This window comes from Pocillopora verrucosa, chromosome 13, assembly GCF_036669915.1.
Source record: "Pocillopora verrucosa isolate sample1 chromosome 13, ASM3666991v2, whole genome shotgun sequence".
Lineage (NCBI taxonomy): Eukaryota > Metazoa > Cnidaria > Anthozoa > Scleractinia > Pocilloporidae > Pocillopora > Pocillopora verrucosa.
In genome coordinates this window covers 1,119,321-1,142,314 of record NC_089324.1, presented here as the reverse complement: position 1 = coordinate 1,142,314, position 22,994 = coordinate 1,119,321, and the positions used below count along the sequence as shown (strand labels likewise).

General features: G+C 38.3%; 1 non-coding gene across 1 annotated transcript in view; it reads right to left on the bottom strand.

Moving 5' to 3' along the window:
* LOC131789508 (uncharacterized) overlaps window positions 1–22,593 on the bottom strand; it is a 38,398-nt gene extending 15,805 nt beyond the window's left edge. Inside the window, exons 1-11 of the transcript XR_010715996.1 lie at window positions 22,470–22,593; window positions 18,714–18,923; window positions 16,864–16,881; window positions 14,863–15,060; window positions 12,417–12,953; window positions 11,834–11,947; window positions 10,799–10,918; window positions 9,885–10,076; window positions 9,083–9,301; window positions 2,120–2,383; window positions 487–951 (exon numbers count right to left, since the gene is read on the bottom strand). This is a non-coding gene — a transcript (uncharacterized protein). The remainder of the gene's footprint in view (window positions 1–486; window positions 952–2,119; window positions 2,384–9,082; window positions 9,302–9,884; window positions 10,077–10,798; window positions 10,919–11,833; window positions 11,948–12,416; window positions 12,954–14,862; window positions 15,061–16,863; window positions 16,882–18,713; window positions 18,924–22,469) is intronic.
* Window positions 22,594–22,994: the final 401 nt, after the last annotated feature.

Sequence of the window (22,994 nt, the reverse complement as noted above, 5' to 3'; positions counted from 1 at the left end):
GGTGCGTGGGTGAGTGGGTGAGTGGGTGAGTGGGTGAGTGGGTTAGAGGGTGAGAGAGTGAGAGGGTAGTGCATAAGTGGGTAAGTGGGTGAGTCAGTGATTGGATGCGTGGGTGAGTGGATGCGAGAGTGAGCGAGTTGGAGGGTGAGTGGGTTAGTGAATGAGTGCGTAAGTGGGTGAGTGCGCGAGTGGGTGAGTGCGCTAGTGGGTGAGTGGGCGTGCGAGTAAATGGGTAAGAGGACGCGTGGGTGAGTGAGTCAGTGGGTAAGTGGTTGCATGGGTGAGTCAGTCAATCATTCAGTTGGTGAATCAGTCATCAGTTAATCTGTCTCAATTCAGTCTCATTCCTCATTAGTCTGTCTCAGTCTGTCAATCTGTCTATTTGTCAGTCGGTCAGTCCGTCAGTCTGTTGGTCTGTCAGCATGTCAATCATTCCATCAGTCAATTCGAATAGTCTTAGGTAGATAGGTTTTCTTCACACTTTACCTTTCATTTCATGACAGCATTTTATTGAAGACGTTGTCTCCGTTAGAGTAGACAAAAAAGCCAATTCAACATTATCCCAAGACAACTCGTATGACCAAATAGTAAAGTGCCCGATGCTGAACCCTCCATACGAGTAAATCTTAGTCAAGGAGTTGGGTTTTCCAATAGTCATTTTGTCTTTAGCATTTCTTTCACTCCTTAAAAAATCCGGCTTTTGGCTCTTCACGGCTAATTTACCATTCTTGTAGAACTTCAGACCATGCTCTCGACTCCAAGTAAAGGCGAAATGAAACCACCATTTGGGAAGAGAGTCGAGAAGTATTCTCCACCTGTGCGAATGGTTGGAAAGTTCCAAGACAAATCTTCTTGACGACGTCAAGTGGGGTCCACAGTTTTCACAAATTAAGCGGTAGCCTGGGCCGCGCGAACTTAAGGTGTAATGTCCACTTGAAATGATGAATTCACCTACAATGAAAAAAAAACTGAAGGAATAGAATCGAATGAAAATCAAATGTAGGAATTCGCAAAGATTTCCTTTGAACCCGACTAACCGACAAACGAAAATGTCGAACTGCCTCAGCAACGAACATACGCACTGCCGAACAAACTGACAGACTGACGAGCAGACAATCTGACGAAGTGACTTACTGACGAAATGACGAACTGACGAACTTACGAAGTGACGAGGTGACGAACTGACGAACTGACGAACTGACGAACTGACGAACTGACGAACTGACGAACTGACGAACTGACGAACTGACGAACTGACGAACTGACGAACTGACGAACTGACGAACTGACGAACTGACGAACTGACGAAATGACGATATGACGAGCTGACGAACTGACGAGCTGCCGATTTGACGAACTCAAGATTTGACGAACTCAAGAACTGACGAACTCAAGAACTGACGAACTCAGGAACTGATGAACTCAGGAACTGACGAACTCAGGAACTGACGAACTCAGGAACTGATGAACTCAGGAACTGACGAACTCAGGAACTGACGAACTCAGGAACTGACGAACTCAGGAACTGACGAACTCAGGAACTGATGAACTCAGGAACTGACGAACTCAGGAGCTGACGAACTCAGGAACTGACGAACTCAAGAACAAACAAATAAACGAACAGAAGGACAAACTAATAAAAATGAGAGCAGCTTGACGAACCTACGAATCAACGTTGGATAAATGGACACAGCGGGCAAACAGAAAAAGCCTTCACACAAACAAACAAACGAAGATGGCGACGAACAACAAATGAACAAAAAAACAAAAGTGACATCCATTTTGCTAACGAGAACCTAACACGAATGAGTTTTGTGCGGTAGTCTGGATAAATCTAAGAAGGGGGAGCATTGTTCTCGATCGTGGACCAAAACAAGTTTTACTACTCAGAGACTATGAAAAATATTATATATTCTGTCAGACAATAATTTTACAAATCTTTCTTATGTGAGAGAGCAAATGCCTTTCAACACCATTACTATCATTTCCATTTGCCCCTCCCCCCTGAGTCAAGTTTTTGTCTTCCTTCCCCGGCATGCCTTTGCTCAACTCCTGCTCATTTGGATAAATGGACACAGAAAACACTACTACGCGGACCATACCATTTAAGGATTCTTACCTTTGATGTATTTTATCCAAAATGCCACCGACAAACCTTCTTTGCAAGAAGAAGGCTCCACAATGCATTTCTCTTTGAAACCCGTCAGTTCGATGAAGTCATCCTCACCATCTAGTGTCAATACTTCTCCAATTTGATCATCGGTCGACTGCTTCGCTCCATTGTTAACATCACCGGTGATGTTTCCTCGTAAATCCTTCACCCTTTTATCCTGAGAAACGTCACTGAATGGCAAATAATGCGTTGCTTCGGGAAATAGTCCACCTAAGGATTGCATAGAGCAACACGTAAGGTATCTTTTCGCTCTAACTCACGGTAAGTCACCAACACTGCTTTTGTTTAGTCTCAAAGCAGTTTTTAAATGGAGTGTCGACCCTTTATTGCATTGGTTTTGCTTTACTTCGCTCTCTGATTGGTCAAGAAACCTCTCGTCACCCTCCCGACCAATCAGAGCTAAGACTATAACCTATCGCGACATGGTTATCCGCGTTTTCCCGCGTACTTCACCGGCTCCAACTCTCATCTTTGATTTCTCAATGAATCCTTGTGATACCCTCCTTTCTTCACCAGTTTCCGTGCAGTTTTCTAAATACACACAAATTGCCTTATTTTGAGGATAACTACAGAATATTACTACGGTAAGTTAGCCAAACATTAAAAAGGAAAGCACAAACCATGATAGCGCAAAGATGAAATATGGATACAGAAGATTAGCTCGGATTGCGAGCTTGAAAAATTTTGACGAAGGTTTTCAAGACGCTTCGGTTTTGCAAATTCTTACAATCTCGCATTCAATGACAGTGAAATATCAAATCCAACTAGGATCAGGATTTGAATCAAAGTCTACCCTCAGAGGCAACTAAATGTAAAGCCAGTCCAAAAATCGAAACAATGGTATGACAAATGGGTAAGAAAAATAGGAAAATGGAATCGAGAAGATCGATTATTTGACATGGAAAAAAGAGGAACAGGAAATCGGGAACGTAGAACGCAACCTGGGAACGGCTTGTGGGCCGGCAACTATGAACAGAGAACTTAGAAATCTGATTGAGGACGGAAAATATTAATATCAGTGCATTGTCCGAAATTTGTCATTAATAACGAATGTAAAATTTATACCACAACCGATGATAAAATGCTTGGAACATTTAACCTATCGAGCAAGACTCCTTGAAAATTGAACAGAAACGCAGCCCCGCCCCCTAGCTAAAATCTTACTCCACAACTCAGAGACCATCCATACATTTTACGTTCCTTTTTGTCCAACTTTGCTTGAATTTTCTAATGAATTGTTTTGTTATCCAGTCCTATTCAAATCTTCAGATGTTTTATTTCAAAAGATTGCCTTACACTGCTCGGTGTAAGGTGAACGAATGCAACGTGGCACAATTATGTGGCAGACAACGATCGATTTAAAAATAGCTTCTGGTGAAACTGAAGAGATTAACCATCACAGGTTTTCCTTAAAATAGCTTCTGGTGAAACTGAAGAGATTAACCATCACAGATTTTCCTTTTGATTTATTTATTAGCACTGATAAACAAGCCAAGCGGATTTTCGTTATTTTGGTAAACATTTTTGAAGTTTCTTGACACATCCTGTTATTTGCTTGCAAGTGATCGATAACTATGAAGGCAAATTAACCATGTTTAAAATTTCCACACCGACTGGTACATACGCATTCTGTCCGATACGGAATTATTGTGAGTTAAGCTCATTATCAACTAAAAACAAGAGCGTACAGTGAAAGTTAAACTTAGACTTGGGTGGTAATCAGTTCCTTTTCTTTACTTTCGCCTACGAATAAAGGCGTACTTCATTTTGCTTATGAAAAGTTGGAAAATAAAAATACCACAGTCCGTTAATCATTGCTCACGAAGCTTATTCGAATTTTAACTGAGCAGCGAAGGATGAATTGCGTTGGACAGACCATTTAAATGAGAAATCTCGAGTGCTTCTATTCATGCTTTTATAACCGAAAGCAAACAAAAATAAGGAAGTCGGAGCGGGCGGCCGAATCGTATATATACTTTCAATTCACAACATGAACAAATTTACCACATGGTAAACGTCCTTCGATAAAAAGGTAATCACTGCTATTCTCATGCATCAAAACGAAAATTTATTTTTAGCGCGGAAAAAAAAAAAATTTCGGACAACTAGCACAAATTATTTTGAAAGTAGACAAATCTTAGAAGAAAGCAAAATAAGGAAAACATGTTGTATGGGGCGAGCAATGAAAATTGTGTCTAATCTTAAAAATTGCGGTCCAAAGAAATTAATTCAAAGTCGAGAAACGGTGAATGTCCATTCTCGATTAAAGGATGTTAAAATGATTCTTTTTAAGGGAAAAATAATAAAACAATCACTACTTGCGATTGGAAAGAAAATTTACATTGTAAATTTTGAAACATTTGAAACACGTTTAATGAAACATAAAATACGGCGGATTTGAATTTGTGAAATAAAAAAATTAACACTTCCCTTTGTGCCGTCTTTGCAAAATTTCTTTCAGCTCGTAACAAGATTTTAAAAACACAAAATGTACTTCTGAAAAAGATGGAGTAAAATAAACCTTTATAAACTGCATGCGAGAAAAGAAGCGGTCGATATATTAACTTATATTATAATTTTTTCGAATACTTGTTTTAGCGCGCATTTTGGTTGCCAAAGCGTGCATCAAAAACATTAACAGGAACAGTGCACGATTTCACGGCAAATAAAAACGGGGAACCAACCTTTTAATTTGGCAAGCCCGTCTATTTTTCTGTGTCGTCTCTTGAAGCGGTTTGCATGGGAAACTCCAGCAAAAGAAATGAGAAGAAACACCAGTACTTCTGAGTACGGAGTTAAGTTCATTTGTCGATAAATTAAGCCAGCGGAGAAGATCACAAAACTAATTACATTTAGGATAGATTCTTGATTCACATAAAAAAAAATATCAACGCTATGCTACTTCACTTCTCGTTACGTGCCGGCTTCAAACCGCGAAGGAGTTGCTGCCATAAAGTTGAGTCAGCGCGACGAACTTTGCACGTTGCTTCGTGCAGAGAACGTTTTGTCAGTTTCTCGTGAATCACCTGTATTGTATGTAGTTTCAATGCAGATGAAACCTTATAATTTATTCATGTGTGATCTGAACGATCGCTGTTCAAAATGCTAATTAACTTCTTTCGGAAACACAAAAAGCAGTTTTCAATTTGCACCGCCGATTGAGAGAATCTTCCAACACTAATGCTGTTGAAACGCTACAAACAAAGTGTCAATTGCACTTAACCCTATCTATAAGCGCCTGATTTCAAACTAGAGCCTCAAAACAACGGTTTTTAAGCGGCTCAGACAGCACAGGAGCTCGCTTTAAGCTTCTTGAGCAGTTCTTGTTTTGTTCAAATTACATCAAATAAAAACACAAATGCAAAACTTTTCTAACTAACGAGTTGGGAACCAATAGTAAAAGATGTGCGTCACTGCACTTGATCTAAAATCTCAATGAAAACGCAGACATTGTCAGACAATGTAAGTATTTGGAATAAGTACAAACAAATCCTGAACTCCGACGGAAAACAAGACTAAAATAATTCTTGTTTTTTTATGTCTACAAAAGATTTGAAAATGAAATATTCATCAGTAGGAATTCCTTTCAGTTTGTAACCAACTAGGTCGAGGAGTGATTTTGCGCAATTGCCAAATATCACAATACCAACTCAAGCTGAGCCCAGTTTTGTGCATCACCTTAAATATCCGAAACTTTTTATCACTTTTTTTTTCATTCTCTGCTCATTAACTTAGTAAAGCATTTAAAATACGAACTAAGAATTCTTCAGAGTGTAAAGGATTGAATTCTTATGCATTCTGTTACAAGGCCCACATTAAGTGGAACAGAAATTCTTAATGAAAGTTTTGTCAAGGTTTATTTAATCAATTGAAAGCCTTAAAGGTTAAACTACGCTAGCTGACCAGATCTAGATGAAACTAAGATGATAAATAAAAAAAAAGTCCATTTGAAATGTATACAGCACATTCTAATAACTCCACACAAACCGCATTAATATAAATATCTTTCCAAGGTGCTTCCAAATTAGTCAGTATTATTTACTGAAGATTGTATGCGCGTTCCTTTTGCGGTTTGTGTTTTGAAAGCCGGAGAGCCTCCTTAAATAATTATCGTCTCGAGTATTTTTTAGACATAGTAATTGAATAGATAAAAACAATCTTATTACAGTAAGTAGCTTAGATTTCTTGTGTTGTTAGAAATGTGGTTAGTTCTCGCATGACCTTTCCCTTCGATTTTTTTCCATTCAAATATTCTTAGTATGAAAAAGTGTAACAACTTTGAAAAAAATCTAAAAAGACTTCGAGATAAATTAGCAGGTAATTTAGTGTTAACAACTGGGTTGAAAACGTAAATTAGCCACCGTAAAGGGTAAAAAAGCTGACGTTTCGAGCGTTAGCCCTTCGTCAGAGCGATACGATACTCTGACGAAGGGCTAACGCTCGAAACGTCAGCTTTTTTACCCTTTACGGTGGCTAATTTACGTTTTCAACCCAGTTGTTAACACTAAATTACCTGCTATACTCTCCCACCGACGCAGCACCACAGTTTCTTTAGAAACTTACCCCTTTATTCGAGATAAATTAGCTTTGTTATTCTGTTTACGAATGAAATCTAGTGAAAAATTACACTGGTTTGAAGACAGAAGCTCGTTCGTGTAACTTTGTGGTCCAGTATTGACTGACGGAAATTTGCGCATACAAAAGGAAATGAGAAAACACTTTCTTGTTGAAACAAAAATCTCCGCAAGAAAAAGAGGAGTTGTACTTAAGACTTCTTCTTGTCTCTTTAAAATCAATGAAATCACAATTTCACACGCGACGAGTTGTAAAATTAAATCTTTGTTCACGTACACATACCTAGAGTATCCCACGAGTCGGTACTTTCAAAAACAATCGTTCTATACCCGACAGACGTGCGAACGTTCGAAACGTCCTTTAAAACTGTTTACGTTGGCCAATTTACGTCATCAACTCAGTTGATAATACGAAATTACCATGATATACTCTCCCACCGACGCAGCACCACAGTTTCTTTAAAAACTTACTCCCTATGTTAAGATTACATACACGACAGATTTCAGAGCTTTGTTATGACAGCACTCTTCAAACACTTTGAAGAGAAGCACTTTCTTCAAAAGTCAATAACTCGTTCGATTTTCCCTTATGGACAATTTCCAACCGAATTAAATATTGCCGGAGGGATTTGTTAATTTCACAAACGTGATGCAAGCAACGTCGACTTTTAATGGAAACTAAAAGCTACCAAAGTTTCCAGGACTTAAGCTAGCGATAACTCAAAAAATATGTATAAATTCACTTTAGTGTACAACAATTAGCGATAAGTTTCAACAGAAGAGGATTACAAAGTGAGAGGATTTCGGTTTACACTAAATAAAAAAAGACTCACAAATGTATCGGAAACAGGATTTTTTGTAGATCACCAATTTCTATTCTTGCGCAGATTTTTGAACAGCAAACTCCGGCTTTTAAAAGTGAAACAACAATTTCTATCTATAGATTTCTAGCTATTTCTTCTTTTTTAAAGTCATGATCACTGGTAAAAAAAAAACTTTGCATTACATGAAGGTTTTAAGTTCCATTTAAAAAGTATATTTCAACATTTAGCGCTTTTTTCTTGCAAATAAGCATGTCCTGAATAATGGTTTATTACATTTATCAAGGTTACTATGAACAAAAGATTGAGGCACAAGTGTTTTGTTGAGACAACTAACTCTTTGTTACTTCATCACCGCTTTGAAGTTGCCCTCAAGAAAGAAGATTTTTAAAATTAATACCCATGAAACATTATGAGCGTGGGATACGGTACATCTGTTACCTCTCGATTATTTTGATACAGAAATAATGCATTCATTGGCATGATTGTGAGTGGAAAAGTAAAACCGTAACGAAAATTAACGTTTCTTTGGTTCAGTAAAGTGTATTACTGAATTCGGCTACTTGGTAAACAGCTTAAGAGTCTTGAGCTGTTTACCAAGTAGCCGAATGTCACTTAGTTTTCAGTATGCCTCTGAAGTTTAGAACAAAAAAAAAAATATCTTGGAGCTCAAAAGATATCGGCGTCACCTAAATAATGTTGATTTTCGAGTGGTCATAGCAATCCTCTCAATTACACCCCTGTCGCTAAGTTTTCACGATTTTAGACGAAGAACTGTAAACTAGCCGGAAGGTCCTGTATCGCGCCGAGAGGCTGGACTCTCAAAGATTTAGGAGTTGCCTTTAAAAAGTGTGGTTCGAAAAAACTATTGAGAATCATTTTGAACATTTTGTTTAACTTCTGTGGTTAAAACAGAAAATAAAGGCTTCCTCTGCAACATGACTACCCGAAAAAGCCGATGCGGAATCTCCGTCTTTCTTACAGAGTTCTTCCCATCCACCTCGTACAAAGGGCTTGGGTTGCGTGAAGCAGAAGGAAAGCTAGGTGTTTTACTACAGGCGGATTCGAAACTAAATTCAACTATTCCACGGTTACACTTTCGACTTCTTAATTCTGAAAGCAACGGTGGTTGATAATTTCCGAAATCTTCCGGGTAACGTAAAATTTTTTTTGTTCTTTCACCTCTGGTGTAACCCGCTAGCTCATTTCAACAGATTTTTTTACGCTTCTTCAAGGACTCAAAATATTATGAAGTAGCTGCTTTAATTCCGAAAGCATCCAACGGTTGTAGCCTACTTTATCTACCCCCCTCGCCCTTCCCTTTCTCGACCAATAGATTGTACCCAGTCCTCTTCTTTCCCGTCGATGCAAGGTTGAAAAGAAACGTGCAAGAACTGGGTACCAAGTCTGCAAGTCATTGATAGAGTAGACTCCGAGAGTGGAAGGAGGAAGGACGTCAGTTTGCCAACATTCCTCATTCCACTGCACTCACTTTTAGAAGAGAAACTTCTTACCGCTGCAGCGACCTTCGTGTTTCTTCTCTATCGGCTTCTGTACTCGGCATACTTCTTTCCTCATTACGCACATATTCAGGTAGGTTTTGCCGTCGTTGCCACAAATGATTTCTCTGCCGTTAGGGCAAGTATGTTGAGGGCATCTACATTCGACATAACCATGCGAAGTGTTCACACAGCGATCATGGTACTTACACGTCAGTCTGTCACAAGATTCGCCTGATAAGAGAAATAAGAGCGGATTCATATGTGAGCGCCCCGCATACTGCTAGGATTATCGTTGTCGAAAGCGAAATAATAGTGATAATTATAAGAAGTATTAAGTGGTGGACTTTCCACTAAGTGGCTTTTCTTGTCCATTGTTTCCAGGTCAAATTTAAAGTTAGAATGTTGGTTTTCGTAGGGGGAGGAAAACTGGACGACTAGGTGAAAAAGAGCATGGACGAGAACCAACCAAAAACTCAACCTTCATGTGACGCCAGGTCCGCGAATTGAACCCAGGCCACAGAGAAGGGGTGAGCGCGCTCACAACCGGGCAGGTCACGTATCAGATTTGAACCTAATAATTGTTCCCTGTAGCTTAACGGTAAGGTATGGGAGCACGAAACCTGAAAGTCTTGAGGTTCGATCCCTCACGGATAGGGACTCTTATTTTTCCTGACCAACATCTTTCTTTATTCAAACATCAAGCTCAAAATTTTTCTTTGTCATTATTCTATTTATTTATTTTCCTATACCCTGTGCAAATAAATGATTATCTCACCTACTCTCATGTACTTATAGCCTCATGAAATTAACTCACCTCTTTTACCTCTCCTGGCTGTAGTCGGAGTCCTTGGCCGTGAAGTCGGGTTTGTAGTTATCCCACCACCCGCGGGACTCCCGTTAGTCGGGACCACCGTGGAGGGATTGCGGGATTTCCGAGATATTCTGGACATGAACGTCGACGAAGTCTTCAGTGTCGGTTTCAGCGTGGTGATAGGATGCGAAGGACCTGGAACCAAGCAAGGGTAAAACATTGGTACGATGATTTTGCCAATGAAGTCTATAATTTAACGGAGGTACTCCCCTACTTTTCCCTTACCCTATCACAGAGTCAAATATATATATATATATATGTATGTAATTCTCTGAATGGAAGTCGGAATTAGGAGTCGACTCAGCCCTGTCTTGTGCTTTCGAGGTAAAACAGTGAAACTAGGAAAGTAGTAACTGAAACAATTCTTCGGGTTTAACGGAACAGATTTGTCAAGGATCGCTTAATATTATGTAAAAAGGGCATCAAGAAGTTTTCTCATTTATTTTGAGCGCTTTCCGATGAGTTTCTTAGAATCATAACCAAAGTAATCACAACAGCGAATCAGAAGAGAGGAAAATGCCTTTCAGAACCAATGAGAGCTCAAAGTAGAAACAAACCAAATTGCTTAAAGCGCGGGAAAACGCGGGCGACCAAGTCGTGATTGCGTTAAGTTTTGCATCTGATTGGTTGAGAGAGTGGTACGAGTTTTCTGAACCAATCACAGGGCGGAGTAAAGCAAAATCAATGAAATCCCGGATGACTTTCGGCGCTTAATTAAATGAAAATTGTTTTAATCCCACGAAACAGTCATAACTATATGCATGAAAGTCGCATGTGGATTTTTATGACGGAAGTGTCAATCAATTTTTGCGTTCAATCCTTCAATTCAAGTTTAATAGAGAGGGCGACTTACTCACCACAGTAATTGCAAGACTGCGGACAAATTTCTCGCATTTTTCTTCGTTTGCAGTATTCAGATTGTTTAGCGAACACGTCGCAACTTCTACTCTTGTCCTCACATGCACCTGTTATCTTTGCTGAAAGAATTTTTGAAAAAAAAATTCAGTAAAATTCATGAAATTTTTTGTATGCAGTGAACACAGCGGTCAAACGTTGGCCATGCGCGAGTGGATCAGTTTTAGCCGGCCGCGCGCCGATTTACCGCACAAAATTTAAAAGAAAACGCTCATAACAAACAACTACTGTCTCGCAAAATAGGTGAAAGAGAGTCGAAACGTCCATAGAAATCTGTAAAAGGAAACAAAAGTAGGGGAAATGAAAACTCTAGACTTTTGCAACAAAAGGCTTATTCAAGTACGAGAATAATCCTGATTTACCATTCTGTTTGGAGCTATACCAAAAAAAGGTTATACGCATTTAAAACACCGTGACTTACTGGCTTGTGTGGTTGTTTGTAACTCGCGTGAGACATCAGAAAGCACGTCACCTTTTCATTACAACGTTCGCTCATGCACAGACGTTTGACCGATGTGTTTATGCAGGGTTGTTCAAAAGAATTTGAGTAACCGGACTGTGATACAAAATAAGCCACACAAAGACATGCTTCCATGTTGAAAATTGAGGCAATAGCATTCAGAATATATGGCGAATTTTTCAGAGTAGACGGTGAAATGTACCAGTTGCCAATCACTTTTAACAACCCTGCCTGTAAGATTGGGCACTTGATGACAACTCTAAATTATAAAAACTGAAATTTCTCCAATAGCATTTTTTGCCTCAAATGGATGATCCTAACTATGAAATGGCTGTTGTTTACAATGTAGCTGTGTATACTAGAACGTAAATAAATGAATGAAAAAGGGAGTTTATGTTCAGTTTCGGAAGAATAACTGAATATACAAATAAATAGTTAGAACAATTAAGTTGTTAATTTATTATTGGATATGCCTTTCCACTTATTTGCATATGCCATGAACTGTTCTTTTTGTTACCTTTGCAAGTTTTAAGGCCAAGATTGACAGCGGGGCAAAGGCACTTCTCAGCAGATTCCATGATTCTGCGACAATGTTCAGGGTCATGACATGGATTTTCCATACAACGGCTCACTGAAAGTACAGGAGAATATGGTTCTGTATACTTTACACCCAAGTCACAGCTTATCTCCCTCGCAAGCATTGTTTGGGGTTGTTGAGGAACATGCTCCTTCCCAAGAAGACAAGGGGGTTAAGGAGAGAGCAGATTTGCATGGAAAGCCTGCACATTAATTTTGCAGGAAGGCAAAAACAAGTTAAATACAAACAACTAGGTCTTTAGAGCCCTTTAATTTTTTTTTCCGAAAGCTCTGCTAACTAAGGAACTCATAAAGAGGGAAAACTAGTCTCAAGAGCAATTCCAAGGATTCTTTTACCAGACTGACATTCACATGATTCAAAATGGTAGCAAAGAGCAAAGGTCTGGTCATTGCAGGGTCCAATTTTTAATTGATATGGGGGGTACACCCATGGACCCTCTTGGCTTTGCTCTAAAGGCTTGTCATTATTCTCCTTGCATTAATACTCTACATTTGATACCCACCTGATTTGAAATAACAACACATGGATAATTTCGCATCATAAGTAACTCCATCTTGAAACACTCCAGCAATATCTGCAGCTGAAAGTTCTTTCTGCCAGATGGCAAACTGAGAAATCTCAAACTTTCCAAATTTCTTGAGACTCAAACTGCTGCTAGGCCGTGCAAGTGTGATAACAGGTGTGTAATTCTGTTGGCGCAACGCAGACACAATTTCGGGCTTGTCGGTAAACGAGCTCAAATTTCCATCCTCGTAATACGCCAGTCCGTTCCGTTCCCTCCATGTAAAGGCCATATGCGTCCACAGCCCAACTTCTTCGTGAATAAACAGCGTCCACTTTTTATCTCTGGTTTCAAGAATAAATTTAAAACGTTTCAAGCTCTGGTGGTAATATAGCTGATATCCTGGACCATTCCTTTTGTTTGTGAAAGATCCTGATGAGAAGATATAGCCAGTTCCTTGAACCTTGAGCCAAAATGTCACTGTAAATCCATTCTCACATCTTGAGGGTTCTGTCACGCAATCTGCGTTAAAACCACCTTGAAACGTGACACAATACATTTTAAAAGAATGTTACGCTAAATTTATTTTTCTGTACCTTACCCAGGTCTTTACAAAGTGTAAACTGTGGTCAAAAGAGGAAGTCAAGTCAAGTGATGCAATAATTTGAAATTTATCAAGCACTTATTACCCGCAACCTACCTGACACTGATGACCATTTCAGTTTGATGCGAGACATTTTAAAATTGTCAACGTTCAAGCGTATAAATTCGCGACAGGGCAATTCATTTTTAAAACAGCTGTCTCCAAAAGCCACGGAGAACTGGTTACTTTTTTCAGTAAGAGTTTCACCTTTCCCAACCGGCCATATTGAATAATTCAAGCACGGTCAACTTTGAGAAAACTGGGACCAAGTAACCTCAGGGTCAATCGATCGGAAGGTGCTGTACACAGATCAACCTTCGGCCGTTCGGAAATTCGTGCAAATCTCCGACGATTTCCGAATTCATGCCATCAAAATCATTATTCATGTGATCACCTTATTTAATGGAAAACGACGTATTGATAAAAATTGATCAACATTTCATTGCTTCTACAATCGAGGGTCGTAAGAAAACTAAAAACTTGAAAGTGGTTAAAAAGAAAACGAAAGATGTGACCATATGTAAGCAAGCTCCCTGATCTGGGATATCATTTCTTACGAGTTGGAAACTCAATACAATCCTCTCACTGAGAGTAAACTGTTGACGAAATGACTGTGAAATACTGAAAGTGCCAGAGTTGCCTTTTATGAATGGTGCAAGTGAAGGAAAGTTTCAAATGTGCTTTCGTTTAAAGAAACACTGTCAAAACATCTTCCCGGGAAATTGATTCTACAAAACCACTAATTTTCTCAAGTTTGAACTTTATACTTCCGTCCTTGACGGTGATACAGGGTTAGGCGATGGTTAGTATCCTATACACGAGGAAGACTTTTATTTGATATCATTTGTCACCAAAAATACTTGATTTATCATTTGACAGCGTTTCTTTAAAATATTTGTGGGGGGTCTCTTATCACATGAAATTTTTGCGACATGAAAGAAAAACTGGCAACAAGAAAAAATTATACACGAAAAAAAATTGCCAGCTGCAATGTGAAGAGGTAGAATCATACTGAATTATTGTTAGATATTACATGTTATTTGCAATTTTTACTTTGACCTCGAAATGAAAACATAAACAAAGAAACAAACAAAGCACAAACACATTTTCCTCAAACGTGTTTCCGTATTGACAGAACCCAACCAAAATTTTATTGCAATGGTTAGCTCACAGTTTTTGGTCTTAAAGGGGCGGAGAGGATTTTTCAAAATTTTTTCCTGATACTAAAAATAATTGAAGGTGTCGCAAAAATTTCATGTATAAGGGAATGTGCGCGAAGTGAAACCGTACTTACAACCAAACGGCTTTCGATCGCGACCGGCTATGGGGAGCGAACTGCATTTCCGACTCCTCCCTAGAGGAGAGTGTGTGTCAGTCGACAGTTAAGTGGAAATTAACAAAAAAATTGGGTTTGGGCGCTGAAGGAGGAAAAATTTGTTTTTGCGCCAAATGGAGACTATCGTCTATGAAGGGTACCTTTCTGGTAACGATTGATAAATAACAGGATTTTGTTTAAAAAGTAACGGAAAAATCAGGTATAAGACCGCGACGAATCTAGATAGTTGATTCAACTAGGGACATTGTTAATCAAAAAGAAATTTACGGATTACTCAATCGCAGTCGTCGTTAGCGTTTGTGACGATTGTAACACAACTTAACAAAAACTAAGTTTTTGGGGGAGGGGGTAGAGTAGGTCTCTCCTACCCCTTCCATAGAAAAAGATCTGCTACTGTTGATCGCATTGAATGTCGCTCCCCTGGGGGTGTCACAGACAATACGTCTGTCGATACACTCTATACTCACCAGTATCCACCCAGTCATCTATTCCATCCAAGGACAATGCATGTCCCAGCTGAGGTACTACCACAATCTTTCCTTCATGTACGACGGTGTGAGCTGCCCCTCTAACATCCTCGAGGATTCCATTCGTTATGTTGTCCATTGGCCAGTAATGTTCAGCGCTCAGATAAGGGGAGCCCCATGCAAGAGGAAATGGGTAGGCTGAGGTAAGGAAAAACAATGGTTAAGTTTGTGTTTCAAACCTGAGCAACCACGATAAATTTTGTCAGTGTTGAGAAAAATGTGATTGCTGATCGTTGTGCTTACATGAATCGTTGAATGGCTTGTCCTTGTATATCCACGACGTGATAAGAGAACAGACATATTTTACCGCCTGGGGTGGGGAGTCGGAGGATTTTGGCTGTCACAATAAAATTTACCTGATCTCCTCTAAGGCTCTGTAGTATTATAATGACGCCCCTCCCCCCTCTCCCCCTCTCATTGCGGTCAATTTTCTATAAACCCCCTTTCGAAGACTGATCTCCTCTCCATTCCCCCGAAAACCACGTGATACCCCTCGCAAAAAACTTCTCGAGACCTCCCCCCGACCCCTCCCCGGACTCCCCCCTCCCCCCTCAGGCAATAGATATTGAGTGATCCCGAAGTCCAATAAAAATGCGAAGGTTATGAAATAGAGTATGATATGAATACAAGAGAGAGTAAATGGATTGGATTTGTGGACTGAAAAGAGGTGAAACCTGAATGCAGTAGGAGATAAACAGTTCTGGAAATGGAAACATGTTTTGTCTGACTCGCTTATTGAGCGATGCCAGAGAAAAAATAGCAGAAAGAGGATATAGGATGGAGAAATTTTTTTAAAACAATCCGATGGATATTTCACAATCGTAATAATAACAATATAGAATTTAGAAATGAACATTCCACGAGGTCGCTCTTCTTTTCCAGCTTTATTGGTCGAATTGCATTTTGGAATATTGGTTTTTGTGGAGAGAAGAAAACTAGAGGACCCGGAGTGGACCCGGAGTGGACCCTCGGAGCAAGGACGAGAACCAACAACAAACTAAACCCACAAGCAACGTTAAATACGGGAATCGAACCCAGGCCCAGGGGTGAAGGTAAGTCCCCCTACCATTACTTTCTCCGTTTTAGTTTAACTCTTCTCGTTCACAATGGCTTGAAAGGCTTCGACTAAAAGTATCCACAAACGGCTGATGAACTAGCTCTAACCCATTACACACCCTAACATCAGTATTAATATTCTCCATACTTTCTCCTCACTGTTCTCTAAGGGTGATGAAAAGGAGAATTTGTTTAACCATTAAGAGCTTCTTTAGATGGTGATCACATCCTTTATTCTCATGAACTTGATGTGTGATTCAGGGATGTAAGGAGAAATTATATTTTAGTCACCATTACGGGCCAAAGAGTTAACTAGGTTCCTTCTTTTTAAGCTACATTCCTCTTTCCTCACTTTCATGACGCGATCGACCCTTTGTTTAATGGCAATCAGTCACCTCTCCCTTCCCGTCCTCCCAATTTATTATTCCAAATCTCTTGGGCTAAACAAATACCCAAGTATACTACCTTTAGACAAAAATTATTCCGCAGAAAATTCTTGCATGAAATCGACACTTTACGACGCGATTTAAAACATACGATGGACAGGTTCCATCACACTTACCGGCCAAAAAACTGTTAGCAAATGTTTGTGAAGATGAATAAAAGCGCAGTTGAAGAAGGTGAGTGTATAAGTTAGGTGATAAGAACGCTTAGTAAATCACGAGTGGTTACGACGAATGGAAGCAATACATGAATAATTAGTCAGCAGATCGAGAACGGTGCGCCGTCATGGGCGCAAAAACTGGAGAGCACAAACTTATGGCTAACTTTTTAATTCTAGCGTTTCAGTGAGATTCGAGTGCAGGGTGCGTACTTCAAGCGGCCAGCAGGTAAAGTGCAATTGACGTGCGCGTGCGCAGTGAAGCCAAACTGGTAGTTACTTACAAGATGTACGCTGCAAAACTAAACAGATTCCAGAGTGGTCAAGTTCAATGAAGCCCGGCATCGTCAAGATAGAAAGAAATAAAACGTACAGTCAAAGAAACAAGAAAGTAATAAGATGTTTTGAACATAACATAGTTGTATGAAGTCGCAAGACAAGAGAGTAACAAATAAAGTACAGAAGGCTTAAGCAAAGTCTGCATTCACCCCCCTTCTTCCCCCCCCCCCTTCTTGGAAATTTGGCGAGTTTCTGCAAAGTGCCCTGGTACCTACTCTCGGGTGAAGAGCCTCTGAGTGTCAAGTCCTGACATCTCACCTACAAATTTCCATATCCCTTTGCGAAGGTTCATGAGCATAATCAAATTTATACTTATTTTGAAAGTTTGTCACTGATTGTTTTTGATTTCATTCCGTACGACTTCCTGTTTTTAGATCAGTTAGGGTTTATCAATAGTTTTTATTCACTTCTCACCACCGAGTAATAAAAATGATTAGGTTTATATCTATTAGATCTATGCTTATCGAAAGAAATACTAACAATAAATTTTTTTTCATCGAGGACCCAGAGGTGCAGTTTGTGCAGTTTCGAGTTTAAGTATTGTACCAGGTGGACATTCTTAACGTTAAAAATAATTTATCAAGGGTTCAGTGTTGTATCTTTGGAGTTCGGTATTGAACTCTACATTGAGAGAAAACTGAATTTGAATTTTTGTAATTGCGTTATGCAATAAAAATTAGAAATACGTCTGATAAATATCTAACGTCATCAGGTCAGACAAATTGTCGTTTTCATAACTAATAAATAGAAGTTTCAAATCGAGTTTGTTCCTTTTATATTGAAAGAAAAACAACTGGTTATCAAAAACTCTGTTATGTCAACAAAGAGTACATGGCGAGCTTTGGTGACCGTTTGATTCATAAGCTGAGAAAAAATTCAGGATATGCACCTGACTGAGGAAGAAAATGAGAAATTCTATGCGACTGAAAGTAAAAACCGCATTAAATTTTATGTTTTTTATCAATGAAGATATGCCAAACTCGCTGTCACGGCTAACGAATATCTAAAAGTTGTGTCTATAGTAGTGACCACAGAAAACTTTGGAAAGATTAAGAATTCTGTTATGATACTTAATAAATAATGTTATTTAACGGTAAACGAAGAAATCGTTTCGATAAAAAATTTTCTATGAGATATGAAGGTTTCAACCACAAAAAAAATGTACTTTTTTGAGTAATGTGTCGACATGGTAGTCATGGTCAGTATAAAAATCTTAGTTCATAATAATCACAGAATATCTGATTGACTTTGCAAACAAGTGACTGATCCGAGTTAATCATGCAAATTTGGAGCTGACGGACAATCACTTCAAAACTCCATGTCAGAGAAACCTGCTGAAAGTTGTGTTTCAAATTTTGAATGGTTTCATTGTTAAGCTTCAGCACACCTTGACGAAAGAGGAATCACAGTGCTACATCTTATCTATCTTAGGCTAGTAAATTATTCATCTCTTTTGTGTATGCTCTAAAAAAATTTAGGGGCCGGAGTGTATAATTAACGTACATTTGCCTACAAGGCAAAAATGTTGAATGTGTAAACTAGCCAACGAAACGAGTACACGAATACTAATTTTTTTAATTTGACGTTCAGAAATTTATCAAAGAATTACTACGATTTCATTCGTTTTCAACAATGTCTTGATTCGTGAGAATTATTTGCAAACGGAACTTATGGATAAAATGTTTTCAAACCACTCTCCAAATGCGTCATTACATGATAATTTAACGATAGCAGAACGAAATTAAATTAGATATAACATCAATATTTTTTACAGAAATCTTAGGAGAATACTTACCGACGACCAAGACCCAAAATATGATCCTGTGGATAACAGTGAAATTCCTAACGCTTCCGCTCATGGTCAGACATATCCTGTTTCTCTCGCCATAAAATAATGTTAAATGAATTCACAGCAAAATTTCACAACATTTCTCACGAAACTTCGTTCGTGTCAGCGCGTCCAACTCATTTTGATCTCGATCACTCGACGGCTCAAGACAGAGACCTGAAAAACAACAATCAACGATGAATACTAAATTCACAAGTAATTTTTTTGTACCTTGTAAAAACCCTAGGAGATTTGTTCTAGCTCAAGCGACACACCGTTGGCTAAGATTTCCTTCTAACCCAATTAAAGTTCGTTTATCGCAAGAAGAAAGTTGACAGACGAAAATACCAGTCTTTGTTTAGCATGTAAAGCAAACCTCAGCTGGAAGCCATGTAGTTGTATTATACTCGACCAATATTTGCACAGTTGGCCGTCAAACTCGCATCTCCTTTCCCCCAATCTACACTGAAACGCTTTACGAAAATCATCACTTTTTTAAAAGTGATTATCCTTCGCAGAACAAACATGGTTTATCAATAATGCACGTGCAACAACCTTACATAAAGAGATTCTAACGCTCTTTTCACTCCTCCAATCGTACGGCACAATATCATCTTCATTATTTCCTCATTATTTCGCTTCGTCGTTACTGTGAAATGTTTCTCACTACCGGGTGGGAAAAATTTGGTTTTGAAAATAAAACCAATTGATACTTAAAGTCGAGATTTTAAAATATTTATTACAATTGTTTCACCACGTAGATACAAGGACAATGGTGTTCCATTCTGAAGATTTTTGAAATGGGTTTGTTTCGAAATGGAGGAAGCTTACTCGGCGCATAAAGGTTGCAAACTAATATATCTATGCTACACTTGTATTTATTAATATCAATTGTATGAACTGGATGGATGTATCCCTGTTCTGACCCTGCAGGAAAAAAAGGCGGGAAAAATTTTGTACCTCCTACGATATGATTTATCATGAAGTATTGTTTTTTCATTTTCTGGAACAGAATTCGTCTATGGAACATTGTGGTTGCTGATAAAGATTCATTCCCTGAAGGTTTATTTATTTTACCATAAATTGAATGTTCGCCTTGGCCCCCTCAAGATTTTATCGATTCTACAAGCAATAAAATTGATTGTAATCTTGTTAAACTGATAACAGTTGGGATTTCACGGTCTATTTCGTTTGAGTCAAGACGTGCCTGTGGTCGTCGACTATTGTAAGGAAGTGTTTCCTGTAATATACTGTGAAGCCTCTAGAAAGCTGTCAGTCTGTTTGCCAAATCATAAAAAAAGCCAAAAATATACCAAGTTTAGAATGTTTTGTCAACAGTGTGATCTCTGTTGGTTTTAAATAAAGAAAATATATTCTACGATTACAAAAGGATAACAAAAGAAAAAAATGTCAACACGTACAGGAAACAAAAATAAATGATTCCTAACCTTTCTGTAGACCATTTTTATAAAATTTTTAAAAATAGCAGGATGTTATTTGAAGCAAAATATTGCAACGATTTGCATTATCTAGGTTAAAGAATTCCGTCGAGGACTTAAGATTCTTGAATGCAAATTTGTTGTAAGATTTTGCAAGAGCACCCATCAAGCATTTTTAAATCAACAATTTTACGTTTTCAAGAAGCTGATACCGGCTATCTCATGATCACACAACTAGCCGCCAATATGTCTATTATTCAAATAGAGCAAGCTACCTACTTGAATTTCTCCACGTTGTTTCCTCAATAGTTTGAAATTTTCATGCGATCCACCCAAAAATTACGCGTTCAGAAGAACATATATTTCTGATCTGTCTTCATTTCTCTATAATCCTTTTATTTTCTGGTCTGATAAACCTAAAGTGATTTCATCGTTTGATTGTCAGACAGTAACTGAGTATCTCGTCGTCTGGATCCTTTCTCATCTTAGTCTATGTATTGTTATCTTTTAATCTAAACAGAATAAATAAGCAATATTTGCAAATTAAAAGGGATGGTGCAGCTTACGATCGGCTTCTTGTCTGAAATTCAAAACTTGCAGAATCAGGAATCAAAATAATGTATAAAAATTCCAAACTTCAGGCCAAATTTCATGTCAGCTTGTCTTGTAAGTGAGTCATGCAAATCAAGTCACGTCTGACGGTTGAGAGAAATGAACGCAATTTGCTGTCGATTATTTGACAATTTGCGCCTTTGTCGATTTGTAAGAACGGTGCAAAGATTGTTTGTTGCTTCTAAAGGCTGCAATTTATGTTACAAACTTATGATAAACAATTTTATCCGAGTCACTTAAGGTTTGCATGATCATGATCATAAACTACACTGAAGTGCATGGTTGTATGTGTTAATATATAAGAATTCATTCCTAGGATAATGGTTCTTCGCGTATTCATTCTGTGGCCAAGGTAATAATACAATAAATTTGTTTTCATGATCTGAAATTGAAGATTGTAGAAACAATATAAAAATGTAATTAACTTTGAATAAAGAATCAGTATCGTGAAGCCGTAGTTTTGAGGAAATTGACTATGGAAAATAAGCCGCGACTTAAGGTAATCTGTTTAGGGCGTCTCGGTAATAAATAAACCGACACGTAGGATATTTTTATTAAACAGATCTTGGAGCCGTCTCAGTCCCTTTTTCAATACTCCCATATAAATAGAAGAGCGAGTCTGGGTACGACTCCCAAGGATCGTCAAATGGAAGAGTGATTTTGTTGAGGAACGTAAACACACATCACAACTTTGGATGCTCTTCGTCATATAATACTCAAGGGCGTTTTTGCCCCTCTACAGCATTTTTTTATGAGACGTTTAAAGTAAAGGGCAATTTAGAAACTGTTTTAGTATAACCTGGATGATAATCAAGAGAGATATATCGCCGTCATGAATTGTACAAAAAAGCTGACGCTTAGAGAGTTAGTGTTTCAGTCTCTCGAAATGTGAGTGGTTGAATAGAATTGATACGACATTTTATCTCCCTTCATCATCTTCTGGCTGAAATGGTCTAGAAAATATTCCACTCTTATGCAGACGTAACGCAAAAGTTCCTCTAGGAACTCGCAACACACAAACTGTTGTGTCACGCATTCTTGAAAAAAGTTGTCGATTACGTATTGTAACGGTTATAAGATCATACGAAGAGACGAGTGAGTTATCCAAGGCATTGTTAATGCAAAATTAAGCACTCTTATTATAATTATGCAAGAATTGAATTAAAACTTACGAACCCCGGGTTCTACCTTTTTCTTCGAAAGTGCCTTCGATACAATTTGAAGTCGAACCTACACCACACGCTGTATATAATTTGGAATTTTTTTTAGTTTGTACTAATGTTTTCCAGAATATAGGCTAACTTTATGAGCTTAGGTTTTGGTTTTTAAAAATAAAAATATTGATTAAGTCTGTCGGCTGAAGAATATAATGCGATTCTTTTGAAATATTTGCCTGCTCGTCTTTTCCAATAAGCTTGACTCCAGAATTCTCAGCAAGATCAGAACGTGACAGGATAATGCAAATATTCTTTGACTTAAAGCTTAACTTGAAAGACATTATTTTAAAAATAGGAGGAAATACAACATTAAAATTACTTTCCTACACGCATTAGATACAGTAGTTTAAGTCCTGGTTTCTTAGTAAACTTTGCATCGAAATGTAAACATTCTCGCCAAAATGTTTCACCTTATGGTACAAATTAAATCTATCTACCGATAACAATTTTCTTACCATGTTTTTTTAACAAAGCATAATTCCCCTTTAGGAGCGGCAAAAGACAGTCGATGAAACGAAAAATCGGCTAAATTCCAGTTAAGATGTTTCTTGATGTAAAATATGAAAAATACGAAATGTTTTCAATGCTGCCAACAAGAAAGTCGTTTAAGCCATCTATCTGATTTAGCAACGACAATATTTCATTGGAATTCAAGATCTGAATCTTAATTAATGGTTTATATCCAGTAGCCATTTACTATTCAGAAAGGATTTAAGAGATAAGAAAAGTCCCTTACAGAGGAGAATTATTGATAAAAGTGATAGCGTCATGAAATTTTTATTCTGGGTGAGTGGAAGCCGTGGTGAGAAATATCTCTCTTCCAGCTGACCCGTCGATGTTTTTCTCATGCGAATATAATGAGAGAACTCTCTTGATTACAAATTTACTGTTGCCTGGTCATGCATTGCAGATTGAAGGCCCAAAAGGCAAAGTACCGCAGAACTGAATGGAAATATCTTTGGAAATCATCAAAGTTTCCG